The 11127-nt window shown below is 34.1% G+C and overlaps 1 pseudogene; it reads right to left on the reverse strand.

The window, feature by feature from the left end:
- Positions 1 to 211: 211 nt before the first annotated feature.
- On the reverse strand, positions 212 to 9860 carry LOC145577628 (putative ABC transporter B family member 8; annotated as a pseudogene).
- Positions 9861 to 11127: the final 1267 nt, after the last annotated feature.

The following is an 11127-nucleotide window of genomic DNA, read 5'->3' on the forward strand; positions in this document are numbered from 1 at the left end:
AGTAGAAGAAGGCATCTTCTAAGTTTTAAGTCAGCATAAAACCAAACCTAAGACATCTATTGTGATGTTACATGTTTTTCTAATAGTTTTAGACCCATCAAAACTCAAGAATACATCAAGAAATTTAGTAATACAAATATATACTATAAAACATGATTCCTTTGGTGAAAATAATAAATAATACTACCCTAATCCAATTAGTTTCCACACCTTAATTCAGGCTTTGAAGACTAGTAAGGTTGAAGAAAGCGCCACGCTTGTGCTTGAGTTGGGTGTAAGTCCCACGCTCCACCACCTTTCCATCCTCGATGAAGGTGATGGAGTCAAGGTTTTTAATAGTGTTAAGCCGATGAGCAACCACGAGGGTGGTTCGGCCTATCATGACTCGGTCCAAGGCTTCTTGGACTAACTTCTCAGATTGCATGTCCAAAGCACTAGTAGCTTCATCAAGTAACAAAATAATCGGGTTTCGGAGTATTGCTCTTGCTATAGTAATTCTTTGCTTTTGACCTCCTGACAATTGCACCCCTCTCTCTCCACATTCGGTTTGGTATCCTTCGTTTAAGGAGCTGTGTGCAAATTAATGAATTAGTCCATTTTATCATTCAGTTAAATCAAGATTAATAGGAAATAAATCAAGGATAATAAAATATATATCAAGAAAGCCTTATGAAAGGAAAAAATAAAAATCAAAAGGCAAAATAAAACATGATTTGATAAATGAAGAATGTGTTCATACTAATCTTTGTTAGAGAGTTGGGTTGGATCATAGTCTGAGTCATATATGCATTATGATTTTGGTTTAGTTAAGGTTCATAATTAAAATGAAGTAAGTCAAGAAATGATTATTAGGAATTAAATCAAAAATGATAAATGATGATTATGTTCACACTAAATTATAGTAGGGAGTTGGATTGGATTAGTAGTCTGAGTCATATATGAGTATGAGTTATCTAGATCGATTTTAATTAGGTCATTGGATTAGTAATTAATCCAAGTCTTATTTGATTACCAGCTTACGCACATTAAATATGACGCATAATGGTTATGTGTTTCACAACCTACACTAGTACCAACACCACTTTTCCCCACCCCCTTTTAAAAAAGAGAAGGATGAATTTTTTTTATAAAAAAATCTAAAAACTAAAATAATATTAAGCACATAATTTACTTACCAAATAAACTCATGGGCATTAGCAGCTTTAGAGGCTTCAACAACTTCATTCTCAGTGGCATCAACCTTACCAAGAACAATATTATCCCTAATGGATCCTGAATATATTATAGGATCTTGGCTGACAAGGGCCATATGTTTTCGATACCACACCACATCAAACTCTCTTATATCCACCCCATCTACCTTTATTGCTCCTCTATCAACATCATAAAATCTTTGTATTAAGGCTATCACCGTTGACTTCCCACATCCACTCTTTCCCACAAGCCCTACACTTGTGCCTGCCTTCACTTCTAGGCTGAATTGTCGTAGGATCATGCTCTCGGATCGTGTTGGGTATGCAAAGTCCACCTTCCGTAGCTCTATTCTCCCTTTGATCTTTTCTAGTTTTGTTGCCTGTAAATTACACAACAACATTTAAGATTGGTTAAATGTAGTTTACACAGAAAGAACATATATACATTGAATCAAAAATACTATTTAGTTTACACATTTTCCTAATCCTTAATGAACATATGACGTGATATACAAAGATAACCTTTACAAGAGCTGTGTTGTATTGAAATTATATATTCAGCTTGTTTATTTGTGGGAAAATTTAGAATTTGGTACCTCAAAAATGGGGGCTGTTGAATTTTGATACCCGTTTAAAACTTTATTTTATCTTGGTACCCATCAAAGTTTAAAATTATAGCTTTTGGTACCTCCGTCCAACTTCTGTTAAGTTTTCTGTTAGTGGGGCCATTTATCTAATTAATTAATAATTTATTTATTTTTTTAAAAAAACAACAACAACCACCCTCCCCCCTCCCCGTCAGCCACCTTTCCTCCTCCCCGTGTCGGCTGCTGGTGCCCAAACGTTCCCCGGCGCCGATGACTTTACCTCCTCCCTTTCCCCCGCCGATCTCCCTCCCTTTTCCCACTCTTGGTTGCCCCCGACACTACCCCTTCCCTCTTTCCCCCAAATCAATTTTTTTAGGTTTTAGGGTTCTCTCTCTTCAAATCATACAACAACGGCGGTGATGGCTTCAAGGGCGCTTGTGGCGGCGGTGGTTGTGGCTGCTTAAACGTTTGCGGTGGTGTAGATTGTGGGTTGTTGCTTGGTGTCGTGGTGATTAATTGCTGGTGCATGGGCTGCTTGATGGTGGTCGATTGTGGGGTACCTGGGTGATGTTGTTGGGGTGGTGGTTAAGGCGAACGCGGTGGGGCTGCCTGGGTGCTTTTTGCGTGAAAGGTGGTGTTGGCTGGTGGATTTTGTGGTGAAAGGTGGTGTTTGTTGGAGTCGATGGTTCGTTTTGGAGGTGAAGGGGTGGTTTTCAGGGTTGCTGGCAGGCGTACGGGGAGGGAGGCTGGCATTGTAGTGGCTAAGAAGGAGGAAGGGGTGGCTGGGAGGTGGCAAGAGCATGGCTAGGCCCCACTAACGGAACATGGACGGAGGTACCAAAAGCTAAAATTTTAAACTTTGATGGGTACCAAAATAAAATAAAGTTTTATACAGGTACCAAATTCAACATCCCCCACTTTCGAGGTACCAAATTCCAAAATTTCCTTATTTGTGGGGATTATCGATGTGATAGAGATTTAAAATCCCTCATATCTCATTCTCCCTTGTTTAATTTGTTTGAGAGAATATATGTAATCCTATATAAAAGGAATACGGATAAAATAGGGGTTTATCCTTTATTTATATAACAAAGGGGTCATGTATAAGAATTGAGGATAAAATTTAATAGGTGAAAGACAATTTTACCCTTATTGCAATTTAATTCCCAAGAATCCCAACTCATACCAAATAAGGGATAATATCATTCTTATCCTTATCCCACCTATTAATTCCCTATCCTTATTGATCTAACGTACTAATTTCCTATCCTTATCCTATCTTCTTATCTTCATTATCCCTATTCCTCTTGCCAAACGCAACGGTACATATTCTTAAATATATCTAATTCATATTAATTTATTGTAGACCACTAATATTAGAGACACTATAGTCATCTTATTAATAAAAAAAAGTTACTGTGTTAAATTAAATATTATTATTCAAAAAAAAAATATATTATTATTATGCTATAAGAAAAGTCATTATGTTATTATATATAATAATGCTCATAAGAGATTATTTTTTTTCAACCAAAATTTTAAGATACTGGTCATAACATGAATAATAATATATTTAAGGGCAAACGCATATACACTGTAGTTCATAATAATATATTTAAGGTCACACAAGTTTTAATAATGAGTTAGGTTCACTATGTGCAAAATAATGCTGATTATGAGCGTATGAATCTCAGGTCCACACAAGTCTTTTTGCACGCCACGGTGATGTACTAATCGACTAACCGTCACTATATACGTAGTAATAAAAAGATGAAATTTTTTCTCCAACATCCAATGATACGACGACTATTTATATGTACTGATATTCATTCTGGACTGATTAATTACGTATTATTTGCTAAAAAAGATTGCACACAAGAAACAGACTTGCAGTTGCTAACCTGAGAGATTGATGATGGCTCCAAAATCTGGGAATTTCGATCAAGAATTCGAAAAACCGAAGCAACAGCAGCAGAACCCTTAGCAAGATCTGAAGTCATACTCCCAGCTTCAGCAATAACCTTACCAGTACTCACTAACACAAAGAAAGTCTTAAAAACATCTCCTGCAGAAATCTCTTTCTTTTCAACCAATTTTCCTCCATACCAAAAATCCAATGCCCAACACATAAATGTTAGTCCTTGAGCCGAACCCATACCGGCCCCGGCTAACCATGACTTCCTTCTCCCCTGCTTCCTAGGCTCATTTTGTGCTTCGTCGAATAACCCAAGCACTTTTCCTACACACCCATAAGAAGTTACTATCCTATGGTTATAAACTGCCTCAACCGCGATTTGTGTGCTTTGATTTTGTGCCTTTACAAAGTTGTTTGTTATGCTAGAGAGTAGCACTTTTCTTGTGTAGAAGCAGAGGATTGTGATGGGTTGAACTGCGATCATTACAAGCGCGAGCTTCCATGCTGTGATTAGTCCCATTACCATTGCAATTGTAACAGCCGAAATGGTCTGAACTATGAGGGAAACTCTGTCAGCTACTAAGGATTTCACCATTGTAGCCTCATTGCTTAGCCTTGAACATAATGCTCCACTCGAGTTCTCCTCATCATCGAACCAAGCAGGCTCGAAACTCAGAATTTTATCAAGCATTTTGAGGCGGATTCTCTTGGTGAGGTGCTCGCCCATGTATGCAAAACTCGAGTGTTGAGCAAGGTTGAATGTGATGGAAGAAATTGAAAGAAGTGAGAAAATTATGGCATAGTTTCTGATTCGAGACTTCATTTCCTCATGATTTGTCACAAAAAAGGCAGAGATCATTGACCCTATTGTTAAGGCATAGGTAGGCTGCACTGCTCCAAACGCGATTGCTGAGAGACTTCCAATTAGGCCTTGTTTCCACTCAGGCAAGTTCAGAGAGAGAAGCCGCGAAAAGGATGGTGAAAATGGGATTTGGTTGAGGAGTCTTGGTGTTCAAAGTCAGGTAATGGTGTAGTGAAAACAGCAGGACTTGATCGCGCAGTGCTTAACCTTCCTGCACTCCTAGGAACAGAAGAAGTAGCACTAGGTTCATAACTTTGGTCTATGTCATTGCAGCTTAACTGTTTCTGCATTTTTGCTAGCTTTGCATAATGGCCATTAGTTTTGTTAATAAGGTCTTTGTGTGATCCTGTTTCCATGATTTCGCCGTTGTTGATTACTACAATCATATCTGCATTTTTCACTGTTGTGAGCTTGTGTGCAACTACCTGGTCATCATTTTAAAATTAATCAACATGAATTTTTATATGTACATAAAAACTAGCTTATTGTAAGTATATGTTAGTGATGAAGTTTTTGTATGTACCAGAGTAGTTCTCCCAAGAGAAACTTGATCGAGGGCGCTTTGAACTAGAGTTTCAGATTCTGAATCAAGAGCACTCGTAGCTTCATCTAAGAGAAGAATCACAGGGTTCTTTATAATTGCCCTAGCAATCGCGATTCTTTGCTTTTGACCTCCTGATATAAGCGCTCCTCTTTCACCAATCTATTATTGTGATACATGATTCATGCAACAAAAAGCAAGAGTACAACATCAACAACAAAGAAAACAGCATATAACAAGGTCTAAAAGATCAGGGCCGTCTCAAACATTTTTTAAAAATAAGAGAAGGCCTACTTACTAACATGTTATACCACAACATTAATATAGTACACGTACGAAAATTAAGAATGTATACATTCAATAACATATATGTGTACCTTAGTTTCATAGCCTTGGGGAAGTTGTCTAACGAAGTTGTGTGCATTTGCAGCTTGAGCAGCACTAATAACTTCATCCATAGTAGCATCAAGCTTACCAAACATGATATTGTCCTTAATCGACGTACCAAACAAAGCATGATCTTGACTAACAAGTCCCATTTGACTCCTAATCCATTTCAATTTCAACCTTCTTATATCAATGCCATCAATCCTTACAACTCCCTCATTGGCATCATAGAATCTCTGAAGTAGCGCGACAGCAGTGGATTTTCCACTCCCACTTGCTCCAACAAGGGCAACAGTCTGCCCTGCTTCGACTTTAAGGTCAAAATCTTTTAGGATGATGGTATCAGGGCGAGAAGGGTAGGTGAAGTTAACGCGCTCAAATTGTACCTCCCCTTGAATTTTGTCTAGAATTAGGCCTTGTTTAGCCTCACCGTCGATTAATGGAGTCCGGTCTATCCTCTCGAAAATTCTTGATGCTGCTACTGAGGCTTCTGTGAAGTGTTTCATTTCTGGTAGTGCACTTCCAAGTGCTCTGCATCAATTTCATGCATATGAAATGCAAGTAACGAATTAGTTTAATGTTCAAGAAATTGTAACAACAAAAAACAAAATTAAGTAGTGATTTATAGATTATTATGTTCTTAAAGTTTATGCTAAAATGCTAAATACTATACTTGAAAAGATTATTAATTATGAATACAATGTAAATGCTCCCATAACTCGTCTAAATTAAAATTAGTTGTCTTATAATGTCAAACCTTACATAAGTATGAGTTAAATACTTAGGACGTGATTTTACCAAACCTTTATATTACATGGATCATACCAAGTATATACCATCTCTTTGTACCTCATTTTAAGTTATCAGTATAAAAAATTCCGATTGACAATAAATCAGTTCTACATTAGATATGTAACATTTTTTTTTCCTTCTGAATTAACATGCTAATATATACTACTATTAATAAATCAGTTCTACATTAGATATGTAACATTATTATTATTGTTTTTTTTTTTTTCCTGAATTAACATGCTACTGATATATATGACTATTAATTAATTGTAGAAGAAAAATTCTAATGTAGATATATAAATAGATAGAAAAGTAAAAAATTATGAGTAATGAGTATAAGTTAAATCATGTACGTACTTGTTTACAGAATAATTAAGATGATAAAAAAAATGACAACCCTTATGTAATAAAGCATGAATTGAAGCATTGAAACAACAATAATCCAACGCATTATTAGGCATCAGTATCACATTGATTCACAAGATCATAGAACAATAATGCACTATATATAATAATATATAAAATATATATAAGATAAGAAGAAAACTAGACTTGGTATAAGTAAATAGAAAAAAAAGTTGAAGCAACAACAAAAGAAATTAATATTAATATAGGACAAGAATATATTTGATACTATCTTCGTCTTTCATGTGACACTCAATTTTCGATGATGCATGAATAGAAGATGCAATCATAAATATATTGATACTTTTATGAAGTCTTTATTTATCCTTGAACATAATTTTTGAGTTCATTGTCTAATTAGATACATGTAATGAATCTATGTCACATCTTAATTTGTGTCAAAGAATTTCAATTATGCTCAATACCCTTATGCATCATATATAGTACCATACCATATAAATTTTATCAATAGTTTTTCATTGGTTTTTTGTTTTTAGTTTTCTGTTTTTTAAAACAAAAAACCGAAAATAAGAAACTTGAAAAAGTAGGTTCCACTTTTTAGTTCTCAGTTTTTAAAACTATCATAATTTTATTAAATTTGATTAAGTTTTTATTCATTTTATGACATATATATATCATATGATTTTTGTAAATAACAAAAATCCAGCGCGATACCAAACAAACCCTAGGTTAACGGTTAAAACAAGCTTAGCAAAAGATCGACGACCAATCATAAATAAATTATTTGTAAAAAAAAAAAAAAAAATTCACAAATCATTTGCTACATACATTAACTAGTTAGCATGCACATCTTAGCTTGAACATATGCATCAACTAACTAGTCACATAAACTAAATTAGCATGCTAAAAAAAGTAGAGAAAAAACACAAGAAAAGTTCAGTGTAATAAACTAAGAACAATACTTACACTCCTCCCATGATAAATGTAACACCAGCAGCATAAACTCTACCACCAGTTTCTCCATGGTACATAACCAAACGACTTCCGTACCAAGCAATAAATGCCCATATCGCGAAAGCAAGCCCTGTGCTTCCAACAGCCAGCCCTTTCGCGACCCCTTGCCTAATCCCTAGCTTCATTGTTCGGTCCAAGATGAGATCATATTTCTCTAGAATCGTCTTCTCAGCAGTGAAAGAATACACAGTTTTGATAGAGCTTAAGGCCTCTCCTATGATGCTGTTGGCTTTGCTGTATTCTTGATACGACTTTTTCGATAAAATAAGAAGGTATTTACCATAGATTACTCCTGGAATTAGTAAGAGTATGACTGTTGGAAAGGCTACCATTGCTAGCCTCCAAGAGAAGTAAGCAGAGAATGCAATTCCTGATAAGAATGATGATGAGTGCATCAAGAATATTGGTACCTGAAATAGCCCTCAAAAAAAGCAACAAATGTTAAATTTAATAGCAAAATAAGCTCAAATTCACCATGTCACTTTTTTAGCTAAAATGAAATTGAGGGCTATATTTATTTATTTTTAATATTTTTCTTTTTGAATACATATTTTGTAATAAGATTTTTATTAATTATTAATAAGCTTGATAAAAAAAAGGTCTTGTTATTATGAAATTGTGAATTAAAGGTGTAAAGATCCAAATTTACTCAAGTCCAATAATTACTATGTATATGAAAGGATACTTATATTATGAATTGATTGAACCATAGCCAAATATATATATATATATATATATATATAAAATAATAATTAAATAATAAAAAAAAGGGAACCACACTAGCAAATGTAGCAATATAATGGATACATTTTGAAGAAAAAAATGGAAAAAATAATGGAAGGGGAAAAAGAAATTGTGCACAGCTACTCCAAAGCACTATGAAAAAGGAGAGCATCTAAAAAAGGGAAATTATAGATTGATTCAAAATGTAGCCATGAAAACACTATGTCTAGAACAAATACGCTCTAATGCTCTATGTTACATACATCACCTCAAGAACTTATGTCGGATATGGGGTAATTGAACTCCCGACCAATAATTATTGGCCTCAATTAAACCATTTTTAAAAAAAAAATCCATGTTCTGTTTCAATTAAATGCTTCATTTATTCAACAATGTTAGTATGCCAAGAATCCGAGCTTATTAGACAAAGTGATCTATGTTTGACAAAGTTAAAGACAAAAGGTTTACATAAGAAAAACTTCAAAATTTGTTCAATGATATTAGCTAGTATGCCAAGAATAATCTGAGCTAATTAGATAAGAGATCTATGTTTGACAAAGTTGAGAAAAAAAATAACCAATATATATGTTCAAACATACCTTCTCACTCAAAACCTCTTGAATGAGTGAAGTATCTTTGGATATACTATTCACAACCTCAGATGTAGTAGCTTCTTGTGAATCAAAGAAGCCAACCTCTTGCCTTAGCACAGCTTCCAGATACTTGTATCGAATCCTCAACACTTGTCGCTCGCTAGTTTTGCTCCAACAAAAACCCTCTACAAGAGTCATTTTTCATGATGAACTAATTAGATCATAAGTACCAAAATCTAGGTATACAATCTACCAAGTATTTTTATTCAATAAATTTGCTAGGGTTTATTGTATACTTAAATTAGTAGTTAAATGTGTTACTTACCCATGAAAGCTAATACAAAGACTGCTAGTCCCAAGTAAACAAAGTATAAGCTGCACTGGTAAAACAAAAGAACTATTAGTTATTAGTATAGGGCAGTGTAACAAATAAATTATTAAACTATACGAAATATATTATTATCATTAATATATAAATTACAAATTTAACTTGATCATCAAGATCATAACAATTGGAATTATTCTAGAGATCCTCCATATATATGCAATTTTTTTTTAACTATATGTTATTTATATTATTATATATGTATATAATATGAAGCATATAATAAGTAATTAAGTATAATATTACTACTAACCTTTTCAACATCGGACATGAAGGTCTTATTAGCATTATTATTCTCTTGGTTTTGGCCAAAGCCTAGACTATTCATTAGCCTACTAGCAAACACTAAGAGGCAATTTGTGGACATTCCATCACCTATAGCTCCAATGGCTCCCGATATCATTAGGAGATAATCGATCCAATCTGCATACCGAAATATTATTATTGTTCCATTCGATTTTCTTTCCTTCATCCCATGATTTCCTTCCTTTTCTTCCTCCATGTATATTCTTCAATGTACTGTAAACCCCCCCCCCCCCCCCTTTTTTTTTTTTTTGGGTTTTTTTTAGAGTTGTACCAAGGTTGCTAGCTACTAGCTACTTCATCAAAATAGAAATTTGCAAGTGCAACTACAACGTTGGCTATTACCCCTTAAAAAGGAGAAAAAAGCTAAGGGAGAGTGGGTAGCTAGATAAGCTATGAATTTGCTAAAAAGAAGGGAATTATATACAACTTATATATAGGTGGGCTTTCTAGGAAAACAACCTGTATCAAAACTATATACTCATGCATTAAGCATTATGTGGGGCTTCCAATAACAACTATGTCAATCATGACTCTAAGCTTTGTGGCTATATGATATGGTTGATTGTTTTGGGGCGTAGACCTGCCAATTGGCCTAGGTGGGTTAGTTAGGTAATTAGATTCAGTACATGCTACTAATTGGTTGTTGGTGCAGTGGTGATTGAGATTGCACTTGGTATGGAGAATCGCGTGTTCGATCTCCAACAGCAACAATTGGAAAAGGATTGGAACCTAATCACCAAAAACTGATCCTTAAATCCGAATTAGCTCAAAGGATGAATTAAGTGAAATACCAAACAAAAAAAAAAAAAAAAAAAATCGGTTTATGCTAAAAATAAATTTTTGCATTTAGCTAAGATCCTACTCCCTTCATTTCATAATATTAGTCCCATATGGAATCAATCACATAAAATAAGAAAAGAAATATATTTGAAATCTAATATTAAAGTATAACATAATTCATAATTAGTTTACCTTATTTAACTTTTTAAATTTTTTATTAGGAAAGCACAATTTATAATTGCATAATTTAAGGTAAAGATTTCTTTACTTAGAGTAATGTCATCAATTCACAACTTATTAATTCCAAAAAAATCAAGTTATAAATGAAATATATTCAATATAGGTATATCTTTTTGAAACGCCCAAAATAATATATGGGACTAACATTATAAAACGGAGGGAGTATCTTTTTAGACGGATTGTAATTGACAAGTCTATTTTGGATGCTAAATAAAATACTACGGAGTACTTCCTATAAAAAAATTTCTACTTTATCACCCTACAACAAGGGCAAAAATAACTAAACAAGTACAGAAAAAATTTAAGCATGTTTTCCCAAAAAGGTGATGCTGCCTCTTTTAAAAAAAATGTCCATTTGTGGTTGGTTATGTTCCTCTTTCTATTAGTTTAATGTTTTAGGGGCTTTAATTAGGGAGATGCATAATGCCATTACTTTGATCACA

The sequence above is a fragment of the Chenopodium album genome, chromosome 14, assembly GCF_948465745.1.
Source record: "Chenopodium album chromosome 14, dcCheAlbu1.1, whole genome shotgun sequence".
NCBI lineage: Eukaryota > Viridiplantae > Streptophyta > Magnoliopsida > Caryophyllales > Amaranthaceae > Chenopodium > Chenopodium album.